The sequence below is a fragment of the Elephantulus edwardii genome, unplaced genomic scaffold (genome assembly GCF_000299155.1).
Source record: "Elephantulus edwardii isolate Elephantulus edwardi_28Jun2011 unplaced genomic scaffold, EleEdw1.0 scaffold00040, whole genome shotgun sequence".
NCBI classification, from domain to species: domain Eukaryota; kingdom Metazoa; phylum Chordata; class Mammalia; order Macroscelidea; family Macroscelididae; genus Elephantulus; species Elephantulus edwardii.
Window position 1 is genome coordinate 16,105,306 of NW_006399790.1, and position 14,477 is coordinate 16,119,782.

Below are 14,477 nucleotides of genomic sequence, written 5' to 3' on the forward strand. Positions count from 1 at the left end.
AGGGACATCATGCTTGGGAGGGTGGAGGGACGGCGCAGGAGAGGAAGGCCCTCTATGAGGTGGATTGATTCAGTGACTGGGGTAATCGGGATGGATGTGTCAGAGGCAGTGCGATTGGCACAGGACAGAGCGGAGTTTAGGGCTGTTGTACAGAGGGTCGCTATGAGTCCCAAGCGACTCGACGGCACATAACAACAACAACAAATTAAAAAACAATTATAGCAAGGTATCAACAGGAAAACTCAATTCAGATTCAGAAGAGTACATGAAACAAGGGATAGCACTACTGCTGTCAGATGAATCTTGGCTAAAAGTAAAATACACCAGAAAGATGCTCACTTATATTTTATTGACTAGGCAAAGGCATTTGACTGTGGATTAAAACAAAGTGTGGGTAACACTGAGAACATTGGGAATTTCTGAACATTTAATTGTGCTTGTATGGAAGCTGCACACAGACCAAATCAATAGTCAATTGAGCAGAACAAGAGAATTTCAAATAAAAATTTAACAGTAAGGTTTAAAATCAGAGAAGTGTAAGTATTGTCTCCTTTCAGCATGCCTATTCTATGTATATACTGAAAAACTGAGAAGCTAGACTATATGAAGAATTTAGCATTAGAATTGAAGAATTCCTTAACAACAATACAACTACACTGTTTTTTAGACTTTAATGAAAGTTTTTAAAGAACTTGGATTTCCATTCATTCATTCATTCATTGTTGCACATTTTCCTCCCTGCCCCCCTTCCCTCCAGTTTGCTTTTTTCTTTGGGAAAAAAGTTCTTTTATTGTTATACACTCCACCCTCTCCCCAGACCACTTTACTATGCAACTCTTACCATGATTCTTGTCATGGATGCCAATAATATCTAATCACACGTTCATCTTATACAGTTCTCTCCCTCGTCTGTTTCAATGCTGTGTACATTATTTATCCTCTCTTTTCTTAGTTTTCCTCCAACCCCCATATCGTTCCTGTTCTATAACAGTAGCATTATACAATATTTGTCTTTTTGTGACTGAGCTATTTCACTCAGTATAATGTCCTCCAGGGTCACCCATTTTGTATAATATTTCATGAGTTCCTTGTTTTTCAATGCTACATAGTATTCCATTGTGTGAATATACCAGAGCTTCTCTATCCATTTATTTATTGATGGGCACATGGGTTGTTTCTAGCCCTTTGCTATTGCAAACCAATCTGCAATGAACATGGGTGTGCATATATCTGCTTGGATGTCAGCTATGGTCTCTTCAGGGTATATTCCCAGTAGTGGAATTGCTGGGTCAAATGGTATTTCTATTTCCAGCTTTTTGAGAAAGAGCCATACAGCCTTCCATAGTGGTTGCATCATTTTACACTCCCACCAGCAGTGAATAAGGGTTCCAGTTTCTCTGCAACCTCGCCAGCATTTGTTGTTCACTGTTGTTTTGATTTACATCTCTCCTAGAGCTAGGGATTGTGAACATTTCTTCATGTGTTTGTTCGCCATCTGATTGTCTTCTTTGGTGAAGTGTCTGTTCATCTCCTGTGCTCATTTTGCAATTGGGTTGTTTACCTTTATCTTGTGGCAATCACACCTTTCTTGCTGAAAGCAAAGTGGACTGTTCTTATGTGCCAACCCATACCTGACCCTTCAGTGGCTTCTCAAAGGCAGTAAATCACACAGGAAGAGAATGCCCATCTTTCTCTTGTGCTGCAGAGTGAGATGTTGAAAGTACAACTTTGGGTTGGAAGTGCAACTCCTTACCACTAAGCCACCAGAATTCCCTTAAAGAGGACAAGAAGAATCTATTAAGGAATATTAAAAACTACAGCCTTCAGTATTAATTTCCCCTGAAATAAGGAAAACAGAATTCCTCACAGTTGGACCAATAACTAATATCATGGTAAACAAAGAAAGGATTGAAATTGTCAAGGGTTTCTCTTCTTTGGATCCACAATTAACAGCCATGGACGCATCAGTCAAGATATCAACTTATTTCATTGGCATATCTGTTGCAAAAGACCGCTCTAAAGTGTTAAAGAGCAAAAATGTAGTCACTTTGAGGACTAACATATACCAGGCACATGGTTCAAATCCACCAGCTGCTCCAAGGAAGAAAGATGGACTATTTCCTCCTACATGATTTACTGCCTCTGAAAACCTATTGGAGGTTCAGCTCTCAGTCAATTTCAACTCAACAGTACAGAACAACTATAATAATAACATATGCATGTGAAAGCTAGACAATGAATAATAATTGGTGCTATGAATCTAATCCCAGAACACTTGATTGTGCTTATGTGAAACCTATACTTGGACCAGGAAGCAGTCCTCAGAACAGAGCAGAGAAACTCTTTGGGGTTCAAAATCAGGAAGGGAGTGCATCAGGGATGAATACTGTCTTCATACCTTTTCAATTTAAATGAGGAAGAGATCATTCGGGAGGGTGGGTTTTAGGAGGGGGAATGTGGCATTAGGATTGGAGGAAGACTCATCAACAGCCTACATTATGCAGATGACACACCTTGCTTGCTGAAACTGAGGAGGAACTGAAGTGCTTGATGCAAAAGGTCAAGGACTGTAGTCTTCAATATGGATTAAAGCTTAACATCAAGACGACAAAGAATCTCACTACTGGGCCAATTGGAAGCACCATGATGGATTGAGAAGAGATTGAGGTTGTTAAAAGTTACAGCTTGCTCAGCTCCTTAATCAACACTTTTGGCACCAGCAGTCAGGAAATCAAAAGACGAATTGCATTAGGTAAATCAGCTGTCAGGGTCCTTTCCAGAGTACTGAGAAGCAATGATGTCAGTCTGGAGACTAAGGTGCACCTGTTCCAGGCCATGGTCTTCACAATTACTTGCTACGCATCAAAGAGCTGGATAATAACTCAGGAGGATATAAGAAAAGTTGATGCCTTTGAGTGGTGCTGGAGAAGAGTCTTGAACATACCATGGACTGCCAAGAAAACAAATAGGTCTGTCTTGGAGAGGGTAAAACCAAGTTTCTCTTTGGAGGCTAGAATTTTGAAGCTCTATCTCACATACTTTGGTCACATGGCCATGAGGGACCAATCCTTGGAGAAGGACAACATGCTTGGAAGGGTGGAGGGACAGTGCAGGAGAGGAAGACACTGGATGAGATAGACTGATACAATAACTAGGGAAATGTGGGTAGGTGTGTTGGAGTCAGTGAGACTGGCTCAAGACAGGACACACTTCAGAGCTATTGTACATAGGGTCACTATGAGTCTCAGGCAACTTGATGGCACATAACAACAACATCATCATGGTCTAATAATTGAATCATAGTGTTGGATAAGAATGTTGAATGTACCATGACTTCCAGAAGAATGAACAATTCTGTCTTGGGAAAAGTACAGGCAAAACACTTCTTAAATGGGGGGATGACAAGGCATTGTACTTGGAACATGTTATAAGAAGGCACTAGTCTCTGGAGAAGGGTACTATGCTTGGTGAACTAGAGGATCAGTGACAAAGAAAAAATATAGTGAGACTGATTGGCACAGTGATTACAGCAATAGGTTCAAGCAGTAACTATAGTGAAGATGGCACAAGTCCAAGTAGTACTGTTCATAATTCTGTTATATATACAGTTGCTATGAGTCTGAAGAGACCTGATAGTACCTAACAACAGCATGTTTAATATGTTTACAGAACTTTTGAAAAAATAAACTTAGTAATATCTAACAGAGAAGAGAAAATGATAAAAAAATGACATTTAAAATTTGAAAAGAAACCAAATAAAATGTACAGATATAGTAAGTTAAATAACTGAAATTTAAAACTCAATGCTTAGCCAGATGGTGCAGCTGATGAGAAAATTAATAAATTGGATGTTGGAACAGAATAAATCATCCAGAATGTTGCACAGAAAAAAATAACAATGGAAAAGAGAAAGCAAGAAACAGAAGCTAGATTAAGGTATTCTAACATATTTTTAAATTAAAGCTTCAGAAAGAGAGAAGGACAAAGGCTGACAGAGTTTTCCAAAACTTTCAAGGACAAAAGTTCATAGGTTCAGCAAAATAAAATAAGAAAATCCAACAAAATAAATAAGAAACTCACCCTTTGACATACCAAGTTAAAATTGCAAAAAACAAAGACAAAATCTTAAAAGCATACAGAGAAAAGACAGCATAATTTCAAGTAACAACAGTAAGATCAACATCTGATTTTTACTAAAAACAATGGAAGTCAAGAAAAAGTAAACGGTGCATTAACGAAAGTAACTCCTGACAGAATTGAAAACCCAGTGAAATAACTTTTAAGAGAATGGAGGTAATATTTAGCAGTCTCTTTGTACCACAGACTAGGCTATCATCTAAGCTTGATCTCAGTTTGTCTCTAATGAACTTTATGGTTTTGGGCTTTACTCCCATGATCCACCCTGAATTAGTTGATTTTTGTGTATGGTGTGAGATGTGGGTCCTGTTTCAGCTGTCTCCTGGTAGCAGTCCAGTTTTGCCAGCACCATTTGTTGAAGAGGTTATCATTTTCCCATTTGATACCTTTGATTTCCTTGTTGAATATCAGTTGACCAGATGGGTACATTTCTGGTTTCTCAATTCTGATCCATTGGTCTATGTGCCTGTCATTGTACCAGGTCCACGATGTTTTGCTTACTACCACTGTGTTTTGAGGTCAGGGAGTGCTCTGCTTCCCACTTCTTTTGTTCAGAAGTGCTTTGCTTATTTGATGTCTCTTTCATCTCCTAATAAAAGTCACAAAAATGCACAATCTGGAGAGGATAAACTTGATGAATGGGACTTTGGATTTCCATTCATTCAAGACACCAAGTCTAGAGGAAATCTTTCTCTGTCATTTCTGGAGGAAGGTCTTCATCTCTTTTTCAGCTAATGAGTCCTGGCTCCTTGATAATCATCATGTGGCATATATCTTGCTTTCCATTTATGCTTCTGGGTCTAATCTGCTTATTTTATCCCTCCAAAGTGATTGGATTTAAAACACAGCATACATTCTTATGGTTTCATTGTGCTTGTTGAGTGAATGAGAAGAGGTAAATTATGGGTAGAATCCCATTTAAAAATAGAACTTTCTGTTACGTTATTGTTGTTATGCGCCACTGAGGAACTTGACTGACAGCTAACCCTCCACTGAGTTTTCAGAGGCTATAACTTGCATAGGAGGAGATTGCCCAGCTTTCTCCTGCAGAGCCGCTGGCGATTTCAAACAGCTCACCTTTAGGTTAACAGAGTAATTCCCCATCCAATAGGCCACCAGAGCTTCCACCTATAGGTTTAGAATTTAAACACAAATTTTGGAGAACAATATTCCATCTATAACATGCACAAATTAATTGCCTATATCCTCCCTCTTCTAGCCTCTACTGTCACCAGTGCACATGCCTGATTATTTTATGTATGTATGTATGTATGTATGTATGTATGTATGTATGTATGTATTTTTAGTCAAAGGTTCTCATTCATATTTTAGCTTTACCACCTAAAACAATGGATACACAGTAAATATTCCACTAAGGTTGGTCAAGTGAAAAAAAGTTCATTCAATTATGGCAATTCACTAAAAATGTTCTTACAGCACCCCTGGGGTGGTTTGCATTAGCTCATTTTTCAGCAGTTTATGTTTCAATCAATGTGTCTATCACTGTCCCCCTCCCTGTCCCACTGCACTCTACTCATCTGGGCAGGGGTGGATGTCAGGCACAAAGTGAGACATAGAACAAAAGGGGGAAATGAGTAGTTCCCCTTAGCACAGTGGAATCTTATTAGACAATATCAGAGGAGGGTAATAAGATCCTATTTCCATACACATTTACCTGAATTCATTGCTTGTGTAAAATAAGGCATGCCATAAAAGCAGCAGGGCACTGATACTGTAACAGCAGGGTATCAAAATTGTAATAATGGAATTAAGTCAGACATGGTGCCCTTTTGATTACAAATATTCTGAAATAATCGAATCGCCTTCGTACACTGACAAGTACAGCATGGTAGCATTTTAAAACTGTAGACGATTTCTCTCATAAAACCAGGCCCAAGGGGGCCTTTATTTGCATGAATGGCATTTCTAAAAAGTGTCCTTGGTGGTACAAATGTTTAAGCACTTGCCTGATAACCAAAAGATTGGCAGTTTGACATCTCCCTGGCCACCACCACCAGTAGAGACTCTATAGAACAAAGATCTAGTGAACTGCTTCCATTAGGGGCCATTCTAATTCTACTCTGTCACATAATGTCTCTATGAATCCAACTCCTTTTGAAAGCACTCAGTAGCAACCTTGATTTATGGTATTGGTGAAGAGTACTAAATATCCCATGGACTGTCAAAAGAACATACTATATACTGTCTTACCTTGGAGGAAGTGTAGCCAGGGTACTCGTTGGAGGCAAGGATGGTAAAACTTTGTCTCACATACATTGAGCATGTCATCAGGAGGTGTCCGTCCTTGGGAAAAGACATCATGCTTGGAACACTGAAGGGTCAGGGAAAGAGAGGAAGACCCCGCAACAAGATGGATTGACAATGGGCTCCAGTATATGAGAGATGCAGAGGATAGGAAAAGGTTCAAATCTGCTGTTCAAAGGGTTACTCTGAGTCGTAGTCACCTGGAGGACACCTAACAACAACCACACACACACACTAATCCTCAAAAAACTCACTGCCTGACTCTGAGGACATTCAGAGTCAAATCCAACTCAGATTGACCCTGCACCCAGTTTCCAAGGTTGTAAACAGCAATGAGAGGAGACTGCCCATCTTTCCCCTGCAGAGTCACGGCTGGAGTCACACTGCCAGAGATTGGCAGTCTTTTGGCTACCAGTGCACCACCATATTGACTATACTGCCAGAAGTCATCTTGGTGGGGGGAGGAAGAGGAGCAAGCAAACACATTTCTAAACAAATGGACATTTTAGTAGCAAACGTGGGCTTTAAAATCTTCCCAAAACTTTGGTAGGAATATGGCTGATATAGAAAAGTGCTTACACATCCAAAGCCCTTTTCTCCAAGTCCAGTCACTTTAACCTGTTTTTTCACTCACAATCCTTGGAGTCAGTTAGTTGTACTGTAAAGGGCATGGGCTGGCTTGAATCTTGTCTTGATGCAATTTTTAAGTTTAAATATTGCATTGCCACATTTTCCTCTTGAGTTATCAATATTTTCCACAATCTTCAATCACCATCGATTTCATGTAAAGCAAGAGAAGGTGCGATTCGAGCCAGGTGAGGAAGATACAGTTGATTTGGCTTCAACCCAGCAATGGCAATGCCATAATTAACCTCATTCCTCTTAAATCTATTTCCTGTTGTTATGTGCCATTGAGCCACCCGCAACTCATAGCGACCCTATGTACAACAGCTCTGAACCCTGCTCAATCCTGTGCTAACCTTACTGTCTCTGACATACCGACCGACCCCCGTTACCCAAGTCACTGACCCCATCTCATCCGGAGTCTTCCTCCCTTCCTCCCTTCCTTCCTTTTCTTTTCGACAACGCAAACCAAAAGACTTTTCTTGACAGTGAGTTACGTTTAGAGAGAAAAAAGGATTTCAGTGAGGCCTTTCAACTCTGGAACTCTGATCGGGAGTTGCTCTCAGATGAACAGAGTGGCCTAACCTCCGGTCCCCCGTCCAGGCCCGCGGGTGCCACGTTCTGCCACCCTCCGGCCTGCCTCTGCCCGCGGACCAGTCCTAAATATCTCAGAGTTCTCAGCGCCGCCCCCAATGCCTCAGGGAGCCAAGCGCGGGGCCACCAGGCAACGTGCTCGGAAGCACGCTGAGGGGCGGGGCCTCACGCGCCTAGCAGTCACCAGGGCGTTGACCTTTCGTCTTCCTTTCTTGCACTTTCTCTCCATGCTTCCAGGCAGGAGGTCCTTCTCGAAGGACTGGTCCCTCCTGGCCACGTGCCCAAAGTATGTGAGACAGAGCTTCAAAATTCTTGCCTCCAGGGAGCATCCTAGTTTCACGCTCTCTAGGTCAGACCTGTTTGTTCCCTTGGCGGTCCAGGGAATGTTCAAAACTTTTCTCCAGCACCACGACTCAAAGGCATCAAATCTTCTTCTGTCATCTTCAGTTACTGTCCAGCTACCTGATGTATGGCAAGCAATTGCAAAGACCATGGCCTGGATGAGGCGCACCTGAGTCTCTAGATTGGCATCATTGCTTCTTAGTACTCTGGAGAGGTACTTGACAGCCGACTTCCCCAGTGCGATTTGTTTTGTTTTATTTCCTGAATACTGGCACCAAGAGTGTTGATTGTGGAGCCAAGCAAGCTGAAGCTGTTAACAATTTCAATCTTTTCTCTGTCTATCATTATGCTGCCAATTAGTCCAGATTTCGAATGCACCAGCTGCTCCACAAGGAAACTATGGAGAATCTACTACCATGTGATTGACTGTCTCTGAAAACCCACTGTTGTGGGTCGGATGGGACTCAACAGTACACAACAAGCAACAACTACCTCTTTTGATGATATTAGGATGATGAAGGAAAAAGAACAAGTACCTGGATACATTAATTTGAACACAGTAAACCCCGAAACCTAGCCATCACATTAGACTCTGATTATTTATTTCAAGCACTTGAGAAGGAATGAGCAGTAGTTTTGTATTTTTCAATTTGGCAGAGTTAAGCCCACTACTGACTGCTCTTATCAACAAATATCAACAGGCAAGATGCCTAGAGATTGCATGGAGGAGAGGAGAGCAATGGGATATAGGAGTGCTGGGCCTCTCCGTGATTTTGTACTCCTAGTATTCCTTTGTTTTCACTTTCTAGCTTAGTTTTTAGAGCGCTGTGATGGTTTAATGGTAAGGAGGTGCGCTGCCAACTCAAAGCCTTGTGGTTCAAATCCAATAGCTGCTCTGCAGGAGAAAACAAGGCTATCTCCTGTGCAATTTACAACCCTTTAAAAACTGCTTGAGAAAAAAAAATAAAATAAAAACTGCTTGAGGGGTCCCACTCAATGGTACTTAACATCAACATTAATGTAAAAAAATAAAGAGAATCATGACTTACATTTTTTTTTACGAACCCTTATACAGGTAATCTGATCTCATTAAAATGAATGAGATAGGCCTAGTGGCAAAATGCTGCACTGCAATCCCAGAGGTACGCGGTTCAAATCCACCAGATGCTCTGCTGGAGAAGGACAGGGCAATCTCCTCCTGTACCAGTCAGATCTGATTTGACAGTACACGTGAAAAACAATACAATAAAAAAAAATAAAAAGGAAAAAAATGAATGCGATACCTCCAAATTAATCCCTGATGCCATCACTATATCTTATAATAAACACTTTTGAACATTATTGACAAGCCAGGCCTGGCTTGTAATACCCAATAGACCTATAAGCAAGGACATGTCCCAGCATGAGGACAATGAGAGAGCTAATAGGAGATTAGAGGAGACAACACAGCTGACACTCTTCTGAGAGTTGGTGTGTCTTAAGGCTCCTTTTTTTATTTTTACGTGGCTTTTGTTTGGGGTTTGGGGTTTGTGTTTGTTTTTTTCTAGTACATTCCCTAATCCTCATACTTCAGTCAACAAAGGGTTTACAGGATTCCATAAGAGTAAGGAAAAATCAGTTTTAATCCTAGCTTGTACAAGAGTTTAAAAAGGAAATTGAGGCTTAATCATTGTCATTGTGATCTTGCCAAGAACTTTCTTTTTCTGTTGTACAAAAGTTTTTCCTTTTCACAAAAGTATAAGGAGCATTTATATTGGAGTGTCTGCTTAGTAAATATTTTTATTCATTTTATTGTTATTATGTGCTGTTGAGTCGGAACTGACCCATAGCTGACGCTCCAAGTGGGGCCTTCATTCAAAACCTTTAAATCATACAGGAGGACACTCCTGTGGAATCTCTGGTTTATTCGAACTGCTTGCCTTTGGATTGACAGCATAGCTTCTTAGCCACTTAGCCACTAGATCACCAGAACTCCCTAGAATATTATTCTATTGGTCTTCCTCTCCACTCCTAAGATCCTAACTCACCAACTTTCCCCAACATTTAGTGTGACTTTTCCCATCTACCTTCCCTTGCACCTCAATTTTTCACACCCCTTACTTAGGGTAGGGAGCTCTAGTGCCTTAGTCTGTAGCAAGTTGTGCTGATAACCCAAAGGTTGTCCACCTCTGACATTTTGAATCCACCAGCAACTCTGAAGGAGAAAGATGGGCAGTCTCCTCCCATTATGATTTACAGTCTTGGAACCGACAGAGTTTGCATCAGAGGAACATCCACCTGTGTTGCATTGACTATGCAAAGACATTTGACTGTGTGGATTATAACAAATCGTGGCTAACCTTGAGCAGAATGGGGATCCCAGAACTCTTAATTTTGCTCATGCAAAACCTATACTTGGACCAGGAAGCAGTAGTCAGAACAGAGCAGGGAAACACTGTGTGGTTCAGAATCAGGACAGGTGTCTGTCGGGTTTGCATCCTATCTCTATACCTTTTCAATCTATATGCAGAACCAATCATTTGGGAGATTGGACTTTATGAGGATAATTGGAGAAAGATCCAGCAACAACCTGTGTTATGCAGATAACACAGCCTTGCTTGCTGAATCTGAGGATTTGAGGCATGTGCTGCAGAAGGTCAAGGACTATAGTCTTTGATATGGATTAAAGCTCTGCACCGAGACAAAGATTCTCCCCACCAAGCCAATAGGCAGCTTCATTATAGATGAAGAAGAGACACATTATTAACTTCCCCTTGATTGGTTCTACAATCAACACCCTTGGCACCAGCAGTTGGAAAATCAAAAGATGATTTGCATTGGGAAAACCTGCTCTCAGGCAACTCTCGAGAGCACTGGGGAGTAACGATGTCAGTCTGGAGACTAAGGTGCATCTGATCCAGGCCATGGTCTTCACAATTACTTGCTATCCATCAGAGAGCTGGACAATGAATAAGGATGATAGAAGGAAGATCAATGCCTTTGAGTTGTGGTGCTGGAGAAGAGTGTTGAACATACCATGGACCACCAAGAGAAAAAACTTGGAAAGGGTGAAACCAGTCTGCTCCTTGAAGGCAAGGGTTTTGAAGTGCCATCTCACATACTTTGGGCATATGGCCAGGAAGGATTGATTCTTGGAGAAGGACATCATGCTTGGAAGAGAGAAGGGACAGCACAGGAGGGGAAGACCTAGGATGAGATGGATTGGCTCAGTCACTAGAGAAATGGGATTAGGTCTGTCAGAGATGATGAGATTGGCTCAAGGTAGGGTGGGGTTCAGAGCTAATGTTGCTGTGAGTCACAGATGACTCTATGGCACATACAACAACAACAAAATACCAATTTATTCTAAATATTAAAAGGTGATCTCAAGGGATTAAATTCTGACTTGAGGTTTAAAGAGTACCTCGAGCAATAATTTCACTAAGTCCACTAGTCTCAATCAGTCCAACAAATCTAGACTTCTGTTTCATCATGACAAACTAGCATGGCCCTGATCAGCCAGGATACTACTAAGTTCTTCTGATCTCAAGGTAGACGAGCCAAGGGTTCACATAGACTATTAGTCCTGTAGACTTTCTTCTCATAGCCTTGGGCTCCTTCATTCTCTTTCCTTTAGAAGAGTAGCAATCAAACTCAAAACCCATTGCTGTAAAGTTGGAAGCAACTCATCGCTAATCCTTCCATTGGGTTTCTCAGGCTGTAATTGCATAGGAGGAGAGCGTCCATTTTTCTCCTCAGAATGGCTGGTAGATTTGAACTGCCAGAGAGGCAGGGCCTTTGGGTGAACAGTAAGCATCCTAGCTGTCAATTAAAGTGAAAATGTGCCTATGTGCTTTATGTTGAAATCCTTTCAGTATGTCAATGTGTAAATTACATTTATTATGGCCGGGATAAAATGGTATAATGTTTAAAGATATGTATTTGTATATGTATGGGAAGCCAAACTTTATACCAAATATTATATGAAAACCCTTGTTCAGGAATTGACGGAATTACAGATTTATAAGTTAGGATTTCTCTTGTGGCAGATCCTAGAAAATGAGCTGTTTGTTTCCTGCAGACAGGAGACAGCAAGGGGCCCCCTACAGAGGGAGTGTTACTTCCTGAGCTAGAGTTCACCCTGAGGCACTAAGGCAATCCTTAAGGGTAAACCAAATTCTTGCGTTTGCGAACCCCTCCCTCCTGAGTCAAGCAGATGGTTTTCAATAGAAAGAGTTTGGTTTCATTTGCATTGAATTCTCTTTGTGATTTACTTCCTGATAATTTTCAATAAAGAAACAGAGAAGCTTGGCTTGGGGTCTTCAGTCGAGAACTGCTGGCCCCTGTTTTATGCTCTCTGCTCTATCTCATTCCTGGCTATTTGTCTCATTATTAATAATTATAAAATTACTTTACCCTTGGTCTGCAACATATATGTATATGTATTTAATTTTTTTGTATATGTTTTAAATTTTCTGAATAGAAAGAATCATTAACCATTTATAAGCAGTTACATAGGGAAATAGATAAGACATAAATAGAAATACTAAGATATCATGCAAGATCCAAATAAATTTAAGAAGAACATAGTATTATTTTTTGAAGCTGATTTTTTAAATGAAATATAAGGAATTCGATTACATCATCACTTTAATCTTTGTAGAATTTTTTTTGCATTCACACTCACAACAATAAACAAAATGATTTATAAGAACATTTAACTTCCAAAAAAATAAAAAATTAAAAAATTTTTTAAAAAAAGAACTTTCTTTTTTTTTTGTTTTTTTAATTTTTATTTTGTGTGCATGTACCGTCAAATCAGATCTGACTGGTACAGGAGGATATTGCGCCTCCTTCTCCGGCAGAGCATCTGGTGGATTCGAACCGTGTTCCTCTGGGATTGCAGTGCAGCTTCTTGCCACTAGGCCACCAGAGCTCCCCTAAAAAAAAAGAACTTTCAATTACTTAATCATAACAAAGCCATTAGTATTTTAGGATAAAGTTTAGTTCAGAAGTCATTTATCATTCATGAAGATGAAAGAAAAGTCCATTTTCGTATCTTAAAATTTCACGAGGAAGAAAATATCTAAAACCATGCATACTTTCCATGCTAAATCATGTTGCATCTAAATATAGCAAGGAAGAACATAAATGCCATGCTAAAAGAAAAAAGGTGTTAGAGACAAGGGAGGTAGACCGAGCTCACTCGATTCTCACTAGCTCACGTCAAAAACGACAGACTGCACATAAATGCTTCGAGAAGACACTTCCTTCATGTTTTGTGTCCATGGTGTTTAAAATCTAATCAAACTTCCTGAAATGATGTTGTTCATTGACTGCCAACAATTCTCAGTAGTTGTAACTAATGGATGTTTGAGATTTGCCCAAGCTGTGAATTCCAGGTACAAAGATCCTTCTCAACTTGTTACTGGGAAATATTTTGTCTGAATTATATCATACTGTGCACAAAACTAGGAGCCCTGGCAGCATAATGTGTAACATATCAGGCTGCTAACTGAATAGTTGGCAGTTTGAATCCACTACCTGCTCTGAAAGAGAAAGATGGGCAGTTTCTTCTTAGTTAAAGATTTACAACCTGACTGAGGGGGAAGTTTTTTTAATGCACAAAACAACTGGCTATGCTAATTAAATGGGGTGCTTTTTAATTTTGTGCAAATTTTGGACTTGAATACCAACCATTTTTGAAAGATAACTTGGACAGCACAATAGATTAATGCTTTGCATTATTTAATGTGCTGACATCATCAGTTAGCTACTGCTTTAGAAAACAAAAGCAAAAGTCCACTCCAAAACCTCTCTCTATCTCATTGCTGAGTCAGAACTGGCTGACGGCTGACCCTGAGCAGGTTTGCAGGATGCTCAAATTGTCACAGGAGGAGAGTTTCCACGTTTTTCCCTCAGAGCCACTGTCGATGACCATTTATTTGGCTCAAACCTCTGCAGGTTGACGATTTAGTCTGAGTTCCTCGTAAGAGTTTGCCTTGTCTCAGTGGGACTTCCTCTTATGTCCACAGTAAGCTGTGAGTCAGTAAGGCCCTCTGCTTCTGGGGGTTGACTAGATGTAGACTAGGGTATCTCAGGCCCTCTCTCTCTTTATATATATCTATATAGCCTCACATCTTCCAGCATGCTAGACTAGGGGTATTTTTCTTGCTAGCAGAGTTCCAAGAAAAATTAGGGCACAATGCTTCTCAAGGCATATGTTTAGAACTGACACATAAAGTTCTGCACCACTCTACTGGCCAAAACAAGTCACAGATCTAAGGAGTGAAGAAATAAGACTTCCTGGTTGGAGGAGCTTCAGAATCCATTACAAAGGATGTGGTGATGGCTATTAATTGCTATTACTAGTACAATCAATGTACCACAGCTACTGAAGGATTCTAGGCTCCTCTAGCTAAAAACCCCAAACCCACCAAACAAAAAATTGCTCTCAAAAGAAAAAAACAAACAAACAAACAAAAACCAAACACAGGTCTCAAAAGAAAGGCCTGGCGATCTACTTCTGTTGTTTT